At 38.9% G+C, this 13,323-nt stretch overlaps 1 protein-coding gene across 3 annotated transcripts in view; it reads right to left on the reverse strand.

The window, feature by feature from the left end:
- Positions 1–13,323, reverse strand: part of TMEM38B (transmembrane protein 38B) — a 116,834-nt gene that overhangs the window by 79,992 nt on the left and 23,519 nt on the right. The gene's annotated exons all lie outside the window — the stretch shown is intronic.

Below are 13,323 nucleotides of genomic sequence, written 5' to 3' on the forward strand. Positions count from 1 at the left end.
TATCTTGATACAGAATACACTGCAAGAAAGAAGTACTCTATCTCTGCTAAAAGAAGTTGTTAACCTTATTGTAATTCATGGCTCATAAAGTCTGAATTCCTAAAAGTATTTGTGGAATATGAAATCCTGTTTGCCAAAACACTGCTTCAGGGACCCAATGTAAGATGAAATGGTTTGTTCAGCCTGAAGCACCCTCTCTTTCTTCAACTCCATTTACCAATTCCTTCCTGTTCTTCAAGGTGCACTTAAATACTACCATATACATTGACTTTGGGAGTTTTGTTTTATTTAATATTCTCAGTTCAGACTAAATTCTGATGGTTCTGTACAACTAAAACAACTGGTTCCTATACTTCAACATAGCTCTTTAGACATTTTTCTTTATAATATATAAAGGCTATAATATTCAAATTGTAACAGTTCTTAGATGGCAGGAATCATTCATCTTGTTACCCCCTGACACTCAGCATAATAAAAAGTAGCCCTAGACTTCCCTGGTGGCACAGTGGTTAAGAATCCGCCTGCCAATGCAGGGGACACAGGTTCGAGCCCTGGTCCGGGAAGATCCCACATGCCATGGAGAAACAAAGCCCGTGTGCCACAACTACTGAGCCCGCACTGTAGAGCCCATGAGCCACAACTACTGAGCCCACATGCCGCAACTACTGAAGCCCGCGGGCCTAGAGGCTGTGCTCCGCAACAAGAGAAGCCACCACAATGAGAAGCCCACGTACCACAACGAAGAGTAGCCACTGCTCGCCACAACTAGAGAAAGCCCGTGCACAGCAATGAAGACTCAATGCAGCCAAAAATAAATAAAATTTATTAACAAAAAAACAGTAGGCCTGAGTTAAATCATTTATTAACAGTTAAAAAATTAGCAGGAGGCAAACCACAAAATATATCAAATCAAAGAATCATCTGATAATTAAAGAGTTTGAGACAAAGGAATAAATTATCCAGAAGTAGTAAAAAGCTTTTTAAAAATGACTGGTATTATATAAAATCTTTAAAGTTCATATAACATTTTGAAAGCCTGTATACAAGTCTCTCTTTAAATATAGAACAAATTTCCAGGAAGTTGGCTAGGTGCCAGGGGGAAAAAAACAAAGCTACACCTAAGCAATTTTTAAATGTATTTTTAAATAAAATAAAAATATTTTGGTATCCACTCTAGATTAGATTAAGACAGGGAGATTTGGTTTCACTTTAGCAGTAATGAATGCTCAAAATACTCAAACAAAAAATCAACAAAACAAAAATAATACACACGACCCCATTTTCATTCTCTACACCAAGACTATCTTCAACATGAGTTAAAAGGCTACACTATCACAAGAGCAATCTTGGACTTCTTTTTTTTTTTTTGGCTGTGTCACGGGGCATGCGGGATCTTAGTTCTCCAACTAGGGATAAAACCTGTGCCCCCTGCAGTGGAAGCACGGAGTCTTAACCACTGGACCACCAGGGAAGTCCCAATCTTGGACTTTTTATATTCAACTATGTGACATTATGGCATATGGTCTAAAATTTGTAATTACTGCTATTTCTAATAAATAAGTCTTTATTGCATCAATCAGATACATAAGTCCCCTATATCTGAACCTTCAAGTTGCGAACTTTCAAAGATGTGAACGTGCGTTCCCATGTCCAATCACATAAGTTAGTTCACGTGTCTGGCATACATTATCACACGCATACGTCCTCTACAAGTGGTTGTGTTCTGTGTACTTTTCTGCACAGTACTGTATAGAGTACAGTAGTACAGTATCTTTATTTCAAGCCCCAGATATCTGGGAGCAAGCGTTAAAAGCAGCAGTGATGTAGCTGGTACTGCTAAGAAGAGCCAAGCGATAAGGACGGAAACAAAAGTAAAATAATTGAGTGGAGTGAGGCGAAAAGATGGTAGATGTCGCTCGTTCTTATAACATGAATCGTTCAACCATCGGCACGATTCTAAAGAACAAGGACAAGATCATGTTAACACGAAGTCTGCTATGCTGGTGATGTCAACAATAATATTGAAGAAGTGTGGAAAAGTGATGGAGGAGATGGAGAAATCTCTCAGTGTGTGGATGCAGGATCAGCATCAGCGCTGAGTCCTGCTCAGCTTAATGCTGATTCAAGAGAAAGCTAAAAGCCTTTATGAAGACTTGAAGAAGAAACACGGCGAAGAATCAGAGGGCACACCTTTTAATGCCAGCCATGGCTGGTTTCATCGGTTTCAGGCAGAGCCAACCTTCACAACGTAAAACTAAGTGGCGAGGCAGCAAGTGCAGATACGGTAGCAGATACGAGAATTTCCTGAAACGCTTCGAGAAATTATTGATGAAGATGCATATTTACCCAAGCAGGTTTTTTATTGTGGATGAGACAGAACTGTACTGGAAGAGGATGCCAGACTGAAGTTACACCAGTAAGGAGGAAAAGCTGATGTCAGGCTATAAAGCATCAAAGTATAGGCTAACTCTGTTGTTTGGTGGCAGTGCTTCCGGCGATATGCAGCTGAAGCCTCTCTTAGTTTATCATTCAGAGAACCCAAGAATCCTTAAACACATAGCCAAAGGCTCTCTTCCTGTTGTGTGGAAGAGTAATAACCCCAAGCCTGAGTTACACAGGCCATTTTCCAGGACTGGTTTTTCTAGCACCTTATCCCAGAGGTAGAGAAATATTGCTTGGCAAAGGACATCCCATTCAACATTCTTTTGCTGCTCCGGGCCACCCCCCATTCATGGATGACTTTCATCTCAACCTCAAAGTAGTGCATCTGTCACCAAATACTATGTTGCTCATCCAACCTATGGACCAGGGAGTTATACCAACTTTCAAGAAATATTATTTACATCATACTTTTCATCAGGCAGTAAAGGCGAGTGACGGATCAGGAACAACCCTGCAGCAATTTTGGAAGGACTGTAACATCTACAAGGTCATAAAAAATATCAACTTTGATTGGCATGAGGTTATGGCCATCACCACGACTGGGGTTTGGAAGAACCTTTGCCCACAGTTTGTTCATGATTTTCGTGGATTTGAGAAGGTGGATGAGGAGTCCAAAGAGGTCTTCAGCAACTTAGTGACCCTCAGCGAATAGCTGGCGCTAGATCTGCAAGAGGACGACTTCAATGTACTCCTTGCTGTGCAACACGAGGAGCTTAGTATTGAAGACCTGATGCAATTGGAGGCCCAGAGAAAAGACGAAGAGACAAGAGGAAGAAGAAGTAACCGAAGAACTGAAGAGATTCATGATACAGGAAATGGCAAGGGGATTTTCTTTATTTGAGGAGGCACTGTTAGTTTTGGAGGCACAGGACCGGAACGTAGAACGGTATACAAAGGTTGCAGCAGAATTCAGAATGCAATCCAATGCTACCGTGTCATCTATAATGAGAAAAAAAGAGCTACTACCCAGACATCACTGGATCGTTTTTGCAAGAGGGTAGATAGAATTAAATCAAGCAAGGAACCAGAACCTCTGCCATCAACGTCAGGCCTGAGTGGAATTGCGGCTTGCCCTCCACCTCCTGTTGCTGACGATCCTTCAGCTCTGCCATCTCCCACCTCCTCTCCCTCTTCCAGTCAGTAACGCTTCTTCCCTGTTCACTTGATGCCAGCCCCTGTATGCCAGCTGTTGTACTGTACAACTGTACTTTTCAAGGTACTGTACTGTAAGATTTTAAATGTTTTCTTTATTTTTGTGTGTTTTTTATGTATTATTTGTGGAAAAGTATTATATACCTATTACAGTACCGTACTACATAGCCAATTGTTAGTTAGGTACCTAGGCTAACTTTGTTGGACTTACAAACAAGTTGCATTTAAGAACGAGCTCTCAGAACTGAACTCGTTTGTACGTAGGGGACTTACTGTATTTCTAAAGTATATCTACAATATGCTAATATTTTAAACAGAAAACAGTTCTTGTTTCAATTGTTAAATAGCCACAGGGCAAAAGAACAACTGTTTATTGTGCTCAGTAGACTTACAAGTAAGCAGATCAGACCAGTGGTGCCCTAAGTAGCCATTCCTGCTCTATAACACAAGTCACCTTTTAAAAATTCCATCAATGACTCACTCAACAAACACTCATTAAGAAATCATCATGTCCCTCCTATAAAGATTATAATTTCACCTTTAACTAAAATTGTAACATCTATGGAACTTTTAACTTGAAAAGTGCTTAAAGAAAACATATCAAAAATGAAGGACTAGAACATATCAGACATGAAATAGAACGAGAAGGCAATTTATTTCTCATACATTTTTAAGTCTAAGTGACTTAATCTAAGTAATTAACATAGAGAAAAAAATGACAAAGAAGAGTGCTAAATAACAGAAGTTAGTCTAACACAGGATACAGGAATTCAGCTTGGTGATTTGACAGAGAATGCGCAGTCCCAGCTATGCCTCTTCCTCCTGCCGTTTTCTTGTAAACAAGGTACCCTCGGGAAGGTCTGTGGGAGGCTTGCTTTAGGGTCTTGGTGCTCCAGCCATGTGTGAGGCCTAAGCCTCGTAGGTGTAAGAGCCAAGTTTAGGACACTGGACCACCAGAGACCTCCCAGACCCATGTAATAACAATCAGCAAAAGCTCTCCAAGAGATCTCCACCTAAACACAAAGACCTGGCTCCACTCAACAACCAGCAAGCTCCAGTGCTGGACGCCCCATGCCAAACAACTAGCAAGACAGGAACACAACCCCACCCATCAGCACAGAGGCTGCCTAAGATCAAAATAAGTTCACAGACACCCCAAAACACAACACTGGACATGGTCTTACACACAAGAAACACAAACTCCAGCCACAACCACCAGAACACAGGTACCAGCCCCCTCCACCAGGAAGCCTACACAACCCACTGAACCAACCTTAGCCACTGGAGGCAGACACCAAAAACAACAGCAACACAAACACGCAGCCTGCTAAACGGAGACCCTAAACACAGTAAGTTAAGCAAAATGAGAAGACAGAGAAATACTCAGCAGATGAAGGAGCAAAGTAAAAATCCACCAGACCAAACAAATGAAGAGGAAATACGCAGTCTACCTGAAAAAGAATTCAGAGTAACGGTAGTAAAGATGATCCAAAATCTTGGAAATAGAATGGAAAAAATACAAGAAATGTTTAACAAGAAACTAGAAGAACTAAAGAGCAAACAAACAGGGATGAACAACACAATAAATGAAATTTAAAATTCTCTAGAAGGAATCAATAGCAGAATAACTGATGCAGAAGAACGGATAAGTGACCTAGAAGATAAAATAGTGGAAATAACTACCACAGAGCAGAATAAAGAAAAAAGAATGAAAAGAATTGAGGACAGTCTCAGAGACCTCTGGGACAACATTAAACACATGAACATTCAAATTATAGGGCTCCCAGAAGAAGAAGAGAAAAAGAAAGGGTCTGAGAAAATATTTCAAGAGATTATAGTTGAAAACTTCCCTAATATAGGAAAGGAAATAGTCAATCAAGTCCAGGAAGCGCAGAAAGGATAAATCCAAGGAGAAAGACGCCAAAACACATATTAATCAAACTATCAAAAATTAAATACAAAGAAAAAATATTAAAAGCAGCAAGAGAAAAGCAACAAAAACCATACAAGGGAATCCCCATAAGGTTAACAGCTGATCTTTCAGCAGAAACTCTGCAAGCCAGAAGGGAGTGGCAGGACATATTTAAAGTGATGAAAGGGAAAAACCTAAAACCGAGATTACTCTACCAGGCAAGAATCTCATTCAGATTCAATGGAGAAGTTAAAAACTTTACAGACAAGCAAACGCTAACAGAATTAAGTACCACCAAACCAGTTTTACAGCAAATGCTAAAGGAACTTCTCTAGGCAGAAAACACAAGAGACGGAAAAGACCTACAATACCAAACCCAAAACATTTAAGAAAATGGTAATAGGAACACACATAGATAATTACCTTAAATGTACATGGATTAAATGCTCCAAACAAGACACAGACTGGCTGAATGGACACTAAAACAAGACGCATATATATGCTGTCTACAAAAGACCCACTTCAGACCTAGGGACACATACAGACTGAAAGTGAGGGGATGGAAAAAGATATTCCATGCAAATGGAAATCAAAAGAAAGCTGGAATAACGATATTCATATCAGATAAAATAGACTTTAAAATAAAGACTATTAAAACAGACAAAGAAGGACACTACATAACGATCAAGGGATCAATCCAAGAAGAAGATATAACAATTGTAAATGTGTATGAACCCAGAACAGGAGCACCTCAATACATAAGGGAAATGCTAACAGCCACAAAAGGGGAAATCGACAGTAGCACAATCATAGTAGGGGACTTTAACACCCCACTTTCACCAATGGACAGATCATCCAAAATGAAAATAAATAAGGAAATGCAAGCTTTAAATGACACATTAAACAAGATGGACTTAATTGATATTTAAAGGACATTCCACCCAAAAACAACAGAATACGCTTTCTTCTCAAGTGCTCATGGAACATTCTCCAGGATAGATCATATCTTGGGTCACAAATTAAGCCTTGGTAAACTTATGAAAACTGAAATCATATTAAGTATCTTTTCTGACCACAACGCTATGAGACTAGATATTAATTACAGGAAAAATCCTGTAAAAAAATAAAAACACATGGAAGCTAAACAATACACTACTAAATAACCAAGAGATCACTGAAGAAATCAGAGGAAATCAAAAAAAACCTAAAAACAAATGACAGTGAAAACACAACAACCCAAAACCTATGGGATGCAGCAAAAGCAGTTCTAAGAGGGAGCTTAGAGCAATACAATCCTACCTCAAGAAGCAAGAAACATCTTAAATAAACAACCTAACCTTACACCTAAAGCAATTAGAGCAAGAAGAACAAAAAAACCAAAAAAACAAAGTTAGCAGAAGGAAAGAAATCATAAAAATGAGATCAGAAATAAATAAAAAAGAAATGAAGGACATAAGAGCAAAGATCAGTAAAACTGAAAGCTGGTTCTTTGAGAAGATAAAATTGATAAACTATTAGCCAGACTCTTCAAGAAAGAAGGGAAAAGACTCAAATCAACAAAATTACACATGAAAAAGGAGAAGTAACAACTGACACTGCAGAAATACAAAGGACCATGAGAGGTTACTACAAGCAACTGTATGCCAATAAAATGGACAACCTGGAAGAAATGGACAAACTCTAAGAAGGGCACAACCTTCCGAGACTGAACCAGGAAGAAATAGAAAATATAAAGAGACCAGTCACAAGCACTGAAATTGAAACTGTGATTAAAAATCTTCCAACAAACAAAAGCCCAGGACCAGATGGCTTCACATGCAAATTCTATCAAACATTGAGAGAAGAGCTAACACCTATCCTGCTCAAACTCTTCCAAAATACTGCAGATGGAGGAACACTCCCAAACTCATTCTACAAGGCCACCATCACCTGATACCAAAACCAAAGATGTCACAAAGGAAGAAAACTACAGGCCAATATCACTGACGAACATAGATGCAAAAATCCTCAACAAAAAACTAGCAATCAGAATCCAACAGCACAGTAAAAGGATCATACACCATGATCAAGTGGGGTTTATCCCAGGAATGCAAGGATTCTCCAATATATGCAAATCAATCAACATGATACACCATATTAACAAACTGCAGGAGAAAAACCATATGATCATCTCAACAGATGCAGAAAAAGCTTTCAACAAAATTCAACACCCATTTATGATAAAAACCCTCCAGAAGGTAGGCATAGAGGGAACTTACCTCAACATAATGAAGGCCATATATGACAAACCCACAGCCAACATGGATCTCAATGGTGAAAAACTAAAACCATTTCCACTAAGACCAGGAACAAGACAACGTTGCCCACTCTCACCACTATTATTCAACATAGTTTTGGAAGTTTTAGCCACAGCAATCAGAGAAGAAAAAGAAATAAAAGGAATCCAAATTGGAAAAGAAGAAGTAAAACTGTCACTGTTTGCAGATGACATGATACTATACATACAGAATCATAATGATACCACCAGAAAACTACTAGAGCTAACCAATGAAGTTCGTAAAGTAGCAGGATACAAAATTAATGCACAGAAATCTCTTGCATTCCTATACACTAATGACGAAAAATCTGAAAGAGAAATTAAGGAAACACTCCCATTTACTGCTGCAATAAAAAGAACAAAATACCTAGGAATAAACCTACCTAAGGAGACAAAAAAACCTGTATATAGAAAACTATAAGACACTGATGAAAGAAACAGATGGAGAGACATACCATGTTCTTGGAATGGAAGAATCAACATTATGAAAATGACTCTACTACCCAAAGCAATCTACAGATTCAATGCAATCCCTATCAAACTACTAATGGCATTTTTTACAGAACTATAACAAAAAACTTCACAATTTGTATGGAAACACAAAAGACCCTGAATAGCCAAAGCAGTGTTGAGAAAGAAAAACGGAGCTGGAGGAATCAGGCTCCCTGACTTCAGAGTATACTACAAACCTACACTACCTTCAGTAATGGTACTGGCATAAAAACAAAAATATAGATCAATGGAACAGGACAGAAAGCCCAGAGATAAACCCATGCACATATGGTTACCTTATCTTTGATACAGGAGGCAAGAATATACAATGGAAAAAAGACAATCTCTTCAATAAGTGGTGCTGGGAAAACTGGACAGCTATATGTAAGAGAATGAAATTAGAACACTCCCTAACACCATACACAAAAATAAACTCAAAATGGATTCAAGACCTAAATGTAAGGCCAGACACTAAAAAACTCTGAGAGGAAAACATAGGCAGAACACTCTATGACATAAATCACAGCAAGATCCTTTTTTGGCCCACCTCCTAGAAAAATGGAAATAAAAACAAAAATAAACAAATGGGACCTAATGAAACTTAAAATCTTCTTCACAACAAAAGAAACCATAAACAAGATGAAAAGACAGCCCTCAGAATGGGAGAAAATATTTGCAAACGAAGCAACTGACAAAGGATTAATCTCCAAAATTTACAAGCAGCTCATGCAGCTCAATATCAAAAAAAACAAGCAACCTGGGGCTTCCCCGGTGGCGCAGTGGTTGAGAGTCCGCCTGTCGATGCAGGGGACATGGGTTCGTGCCCCGGTCCAGGAAGATCTCACATGCCGCAGAGCGGTTGGGCCCATGAGCCATGGCCGCTGAGCCTGTGCGTCCGGAGCCTGTGCTCTGCAACGGGAGAGGCCACAGCAGTGAGAGGGCCGCGTACCGCAAAAAAAAAATAATAATAAATAAAAATAAAGTTTAAAGAAAAAAACAACAAGCAACCCAACCCAAAAATGGGCAGAAGACCTAAATAGACATTTCTCCAAAGATGATATACAGATTGCCAACAAACACATGAAATGATGCTCAACATCACTAATCATTAGAGAAATGCAAATCAAAACTACAATGAGGGGCTTCCCTGGTGGCGCAGTGGTTGAGAATCTGCCTGCTAATGTAGGGGACATGGGTTCGAGCCCTGGTCTGTGAGGATCCCACATGCCACGGAGCAACTAGGCCCGTGAGCCACAACTACTGAGCCTGCGCGTCTGGAGCCTGTGCTCCGCAACAAGAGAGGCCACGATAGTGAGAGGCCCGCACACCGCAATGAAGAGCGGCCCCCGCTTGCCACAACTGGAGAAAGCCCTCACACAGAAACGAAGACCCAACACAGCAAAAATAAATAAATAAAATTAATTTTTAAAAAACAAAAACAAAAAAACAACTACAATGAGGTATCACCTCACACCTGTCAGAATGGCCATCATCAAAAAATCTACAAACAATAAATGCTGGAGAGGGTGTGGAGAAAAGGGAACCCTCTTGCACTGTTGGTGGGAATGTAAATTGATACAGCCACTATGGAGAACAGTATGCAGGTTCCTTAAGAAACTAAAAATAGAACTACCATACAACCCAGCAATCCTACTACTGGGCATATACCTTGAGAAAACCATAATTCAAAAAGAGACACGTACCACAACGTTCACTGCAGCACTTTTTACAACAGCCAGGACATGGAAGCAATCTACGTGCCCATCAACAGATAAATGGATAAAGAAGATGTGGCAATATATAAATAGAATATTACTCAGCCATAAAAAGAAGCGAAATTGAGGTATTTGTAGTGAGGTGGATGGACCTAGAGTCTGTCATACAGAGTGAAGTAAGTCAGAAAGAGAAAAACAAATACCATATGCTTACACATATATATGGAATCTAAAAAAAAATGGTTCTGAAGAACCTGGGGACAGGACAAGAATAAAGACGCAGACATAGAGAATGGACTTGAGGACATGGCGAGTGGTTAGGGTAAGCTGGGACGAAGTGAGAGAGTAGCACTGACATATATGCACTACCAAATGTAAAAGAGATAGCCTGTGGGAAGCAGCCGCATAGCACAGGGAGATCAGCTTGGTGCTTTGTGACCACCTAGAGGGGTCCGATAGGGAGGGTGGGAGGAAGATGCAAGAGTGAGGAGATATGGGGATATATGTATACGTACAGCTGATTCACTGTGTCATACAGCAGCAACTAACACAACATTGTAAATCAATTATACTCCAATAAAGATGTTAAAAATAAAATAAAATAAAACAGGATACAAGCAGGATGCGAGTTCACTGACAAATGAAAGCTAACCCAGTTTAAGTAGGAAAGACGAAATTAGAATTTAGGTTAATACCAAGAGCTGAGCTTCCCACGGTTAGTCTCTGAGAACTGTTTTCACCCTTCCTTAACTTTCCTCCTCTGACTACCAAAACAGTATGACTTAACTCGGCCAAAACAGAACAGTAAGTTAAATACAGTTCATATTAGTCCAATACAAGAGCTTTGCTCTTGCTCTTACTACTCTAATAAATTAATAATTTTATGTATATGCTTTGAAAAAGACTATTACAGAATGACAGACCTATAAAACTATACCTTTTGTTGTACTCTTCCTCATAAAAATGCAGTCTCAGTTATGCAAATGTGCAATATATAACTGATACTTGGAAGTTAAAGGAAAACAAAATGGGGCATAAAAATCAATACACAGAGAAATTATAAAATATTTATTCCCCCCCAGAAACAGTTTTCAAAAAAAAAATCCTATGAAAGGGTACACTGTCTTCCAAACTATTAAACATACTAGGACATACCAAGTTATTGTTTCCCTTTGCCAGTAGATGGTGCTAATCTCCAAATGTGAGCACTATGAGCTACTGTACTAAAGATGACCTTGCCAATAAGTACATTCACATACTCCCTTACTTTAGCTTGCTAGAGTTTAAAGTACATTACAAACATCATTTTAATTTCCCAAATTAAAATCAAATGAAGCAAAGATTACACATTTGTTCTCAACATTAAAACCTTGAAAAAGAAAACAGTAAAATATACTATGCCTTTAAGCAAGCATCATTTTTTATATTTAAGGGTCTGTGAGCACAAAGACAATGCCAGTATTTCCCAAGTCCAAAACAATACACTGTATAAGTGCAGACTAAAGCACTAGGTAGTCTAGGTTTGAATGCTGGCTCCAGCTACTAGATACCTGTGATTCCTTGGGCAAGTTATTTAACCCTTCTTGCCTCAGATTCCTCATTTATTAAATGAAAATAATAGAGAGCCTACCTCACCAGTTTCTTGTGAGGTTAAATGAGATAATAAATGTAAAGCACTTAGAAAAGTGTCTGTACTACATCAGTGGCTGCTCTTGTTGTTTTGTAATGCCCAACAACTAGAATCAATAAAAATGCTCATCAGAAGAATAAATAAAATACAGTTATTAATATTAATAGATTCTACAACAGTGAGAAGGAATGAATGTACTATAGCTACTAGCAAAACACAGATGAATCTTAGTAACATAATGTTGAATGAAAAAAAGTCCTAGAGAACTATACAGAGCATAATACCCCATTTTAAAATAGGGCCAAAAACAAATAAAACTAAAAAAATCTATTGTTTATATATTCATATATAAAATATACACCTTTTTAAAAAATACAAACACAAAGATAAACACAGGGTAGAGGTTAACTGTGGAAAAAGTGCAGAGAGATGGGATTTGGGAGAGAAATATAAGTATATATATAAGTTATTGGTAAAGTCCAGTTCTTAGATTAAGTGCAATACAGTGGAGATGTAAATTATTACAACCATTTTGGGAAATGATTTCTCATTATCTAGTAGAGCTTAAAAATCACTTTCCCTGGGGCTTCCCTGGTTGCACAGTGGTTGAGAGTCCGCCTGCCGATGCAGGGGACACGGGTTCGTGCCCCGGTCCGGGAAGATCCCACATGCCGCGGAGCGGGTGGGCCCATGAGCCATGGCCGCTGAGCCTGCGCATCTGGAGCCTGTGCTCTGCAACGGGAGAGGCCACAGCAGTGAGAGGCCTGCGTACCGCAAAAAAAATAAAAAATAAAATAAAATAAAATAAATCACTTTCCCTATAACTCAGTAAATCTACTCTTAAGCTATATCAAGAGAAAATCTTACCCATGTACATCATGTTCTTAGCAATACTGTAACAGAAAAAATACTAGAAACAACTCTATGTCAACAGAGAAATGGATGAATATACGATGACAATTCATTCTGATAAGCTATACAGAAGTGAAAAGTAATAAATTACAAGCATACACAATAGACTGAATCTCAGGAACAGAGGCTGAACAAAAAAAGCAAGTCACTGAAAAATACATACATATGATTCCATTTATAAAATTTTCAAAAACTATATTATTTAGAAAAATATATGTCAGAACTGCATAGAAAACTAAAGGAATGAAAGGTACAAAATTAAGGGTAATTGTTACCTATGAGTAAGGAAGAGAGAAGATGGGATCGGGCTGAGGGTGGAGGGTCACATGGGGACATCAAAACTAACGGCAACTGTTCTGGGAAGATGGTGGCAGCAGTAGTTGCCTAGATTTTGATCTCTTCAAATCCCCTCATAAAAACAGGGCAACTAGATAGCAAAGCCAAAATCCCATCCATAGCACTTACAACAAAACTATGTGACAAGGTATCCCTTTAAATCCCAAAATGCAAATGGGTAAAGGCAAATCACCAACATACATAGAACTAAACTGCTTGGCAGGAAGAAGAAAGCAGCAAGGTGGCAACTAATGGACCTAAGAACAAAACAGCTTCAAAATAGCTAATGGGAATTCACTAGAAGGCACAGCAGGCCAATCTGGAAAACAACAACAGCTGAAACTGGAAGGATTCTTACATTTCCAATACCAGGTGAGACAAAGGGTCCATGATAACGTCTGAAGGGGTTGCACCA

The sequence above is a fragment of the Globicephala melas genome, chromosome 6 (genome assembly GCF_963455315.2).
Source record: "Globicephala melas chromosome 6, mGloMel1.2, whole genome shotgun sequence".
Lineage (NCBI taxonomy): Eukaryota > Metazoa > Chordata > Mammalia > Artiodactyla > Delphinidae > Globicephala > Globicephala melas.